Consider the following 3,252-nt stretch of genomic DNA (forward strand, 5'->3'; position numbering starts at 1 on the left):
AAAGCTAGTTCATGCATTCATGACCTCTAGACTGGACTATTGTAATACACTGCTAGCTGGTTGTCCTGCATCTTCAATAAACAGCTACAGGTAGTCCAAAATGCAGTGGCTAGAGTCCTTACCAGGTCAAGAAAATATGATCAACTGAATTCAATGATGAACTGTCTTTAACTGAAAAATGAGTGTTTACTATTGTCATTTTGCATTATTGACACACTATTTTCCTAATTAATGCTGTTCAGTTGCTTTGACACAATCTGTATTGTTAAAAGCGCTATATAAATAAAGGTGACTTGACTTGACTTAAAAGGACCAGCTTTAAGAGCCATTTGTTTGTGAATCAGACTACACTGCTCACATGTTATTGCGTGCAGCTCAACGCTTAATAGAGACTTAATGTTTTCTTGCCATTATTTCTGAGAAAAATGCTTTAAGACTGCTTATATAATTGTTAAATAAATTCAGTTTATAAATTATTAACTTATTGTTAAATAACTTAAAAAATTAAAATCTAAAAAAATTAATTAATAAATAACTTTTGCTGATACACATGTTCATTTATATTTTAAACAGTGAATGTTAAAAGTGAAAACATTTTATTTATATTTGAGATGTTTACTTTGAGGAACAGGGCCCGGTTACACTAATAATAATAATAATAATAATAATAAATGTTAGTATCACTCAGAAATTACTAGTAAATTTCACACTTTATTCCAAAGACAAGTAACACATTGAATTAAAAGTGACATTTTAAATCCTAAAATAGTATGTTAATGTACAACACACTACAATAATCTTTTTTACAGTGTACAACAAACCTTTAAGTCACAGAAAGCCTTAATATTGCTTTTGTATTATCCATAGAGTTTGCTGCAAATGGCTGCAGGTGTGTCAAGAGCTCTAAATTGGATTGCTGACCAATTAAAAGCATTCATGGATAAAACTGCTGAATATATGCAGAAACGAGGCAAAAACGAATGCCAAATAAACACGCAGACTGCAGCAGCCAGAAACCTCACTTGTAATCATCTCAAGTGTTTCCAGCAATGTCAAGCAGAACATTCATGATCACAAAATCACAGCACAATAACTCTTGGCATCTATATGCAGCTCTAGAAGTTTCCTAAGAGCTCAAAGCAAAAGAAACCATGGCAGCTACCTTCACCCAGCCAGGTATCCAGGTGAGAGCGCCCTCCCTCTTCCTCCTCGTGATCCGGCCGGGCGACATCAGCCCCGGGTGATAATTCACAATCAGAGCCCTGGCTAACGGAGCACGTCCATAAAGACCAGTCAGCCTCGCTTTGCCATCCATCAGCGTGTCCGCAGCTCTTCTCCGTATCTTCCGAAACCCATCCGCTGTACCTGATCCCAGGCTTTTCCACCGAGGTTATTTTTAAACAGCTCGCCCGAGAAAGGGCACTGGTGTTGAGATCAAGTTTTCTGGCTCTCAGCATTTCTGTGGACCACGCCAGCACAAAGGCAGCGGGACTGCGGATATGCAATCTCTGGCTTGGGCTTAGTGCTAACAAAGGGTTATTTAGGGGTGCTTATGCTGGAAGTTGTGATTATTAGCAGCTGATCTTCAGATGAGGTCTGTCTCATCGATCCATCCACAAGGTGTAAGGTCACGGAAGTAATTGATCAAATACAAAGAGCTTATTGCCTAATGATTGTCTTTTGTACTTAGGGGGAATGACCTTTAATCCATTCAACATTTTAATCTAATTTATGAATGCTGAGAGAAGGGCAAACTTCTTAAGCCGATCAGTTCAGCTGTAAATGCCATGACTATTTTACAAAAAACACTGGGAAAAATGCTTGCTTTTATGCTTTTAAGAGCCTCTGAAACATAATTGGGCACTGGTAAAATATCTAGAATAGTTTAATGAAATATTTTTCAAAAAACATGTCATTGTGATTTAGTTAGCATATACCAGCAGGAGCAAACTAGCCCAAACTGAAGCCCTTGGATCTGACTCATAAAAACCTACTTTCATTGGCATAATCAAACTTTAAGAGGTCATATTTAATAATATATTTAACCTATTGAAACCACTTATTATTTAGTTTTTTAAAAAAATCTTTACTACCATTCAGAACAGAAGTTTGAGGTCAGTAAGATTTTTTTTTTTTAAATAATACTTTAATTCCACAAAGAGACATTAAATTGATCAAAAGCGACAGTAAAGACATTTATAATGTTGCAAAAGATTTCTATTTCAAATAAATGCTGTTCTTCTGAACTTTCTATTTATCTGTGAATCCTGAAAAATAAAATGTATTACAGTTTACTTACTGACAAGCAGTCTGGAACTTCAGTAAAAATAAAGTTCATTAAATAAAGTTTATAATTTGGTTTCTGCGTAGACCTGCCTCTGCCACTCTTGTCAATTACCTACTACATGGGCACGGCTAAATGGGCAGCGATGTAGAATCGGTGGGCGGGGCTAAACAGACAGCGATGTAGAATCGGTGGGCGGGGCTAAACAGACAGCGATGTAGAATCGGTGGGCGGGGCTAAACAGACAGCGATGTAGAATCGGTGCGCGGGGCTAAACAGACAGCGATGTAGAATCGGTTCGCGGGGCCAAACAGACAGCGATGTAGAATCGGTGCGCGGGGCCAAACAGACAGCGTTCTAGAATCAGTGCGCGGGGCTAAACAGGCAGTGATGTAGAAGCAGGCATAAAACAGTTATATAGTTAAAACCATCGTCCAGACCTTGTTCGTAACCTCTGCCCTGTGAAGTAGTCTTTTAGCATCACATGCACCTCGTCTGGAGTCAGTTCATCATCACTGTGACAATAAACATGCTGCAGGGGTTTGTTTAACATTGAGTTTACACAGGCATCCTGCCAGCTGTCATGAGGTCAGCCTCTTCCTGACCCGCGTGACCTCGTGTGTCACAACTGATTTAACCACAAACACCAAAACCAAGGGTGTGTGTGCATGTGTATCTGAGTGAGTGTGTGTGAATGTGTGTATCTGTGGGTGTGTATCTGAAAGAGTGTGTGAGTATGTGTGAGTGTGTGTGTATTTGAGTGTGTGTGTGTGCATGTGTGAGTGTATCTGAGTGTGTGTGTGTATCTCTGGGTGTGTATCTGAGAGATAGAGAGAGAGAGAGAGAGAGAGAGTGTGTGTGTGCGTGTGTGTGTGTGAGTGTGAGTGTGTGTGTGTGTGTGTGTGTGTCTGAGAGAGTGTGTATGTGTGTGTGAGTGAGTGTGAGTGTGTGTGTGTGTGTGTGTGTGT

The 3,252-nt window shown here is 39.4% G+C and overlaps 1 protein-coding gene across 1 annotated transcript in view; it reads right to left on the reverse strand.

The window, feature by feature from the left end:
* Positions 1-3,252, reverse strand: part of LOC107653791 (E3 ubiquitin-protein ligase HECW1-like) — a 63,502-nt gene that overhangs the window by 41,492 nt on the left and 18,758 nt on the right. The gene's annotated exons all lie outside the window — the stretch shown is intronic.

This window comes from Sinocyclocheilus anshuiensis, unplaced genomic scaffold (genome assembly GCF_001515605.1).
Source record: "Sinocyclocheilus anshuiensis isolate Anshui unplaced genomic scaffold, SAMN03320099.WGS_v1.1 scaffold79, whole genome shotgun sequence".
Taxonomy (NCBI): domain Eukaryota; kingdom Metazoa; phylum Chordata; class Actinopteri; order Cypriniformes; family Cyprinidae; genus Sinocyclocheilus; species Sinocyclocheilus anshuiensis.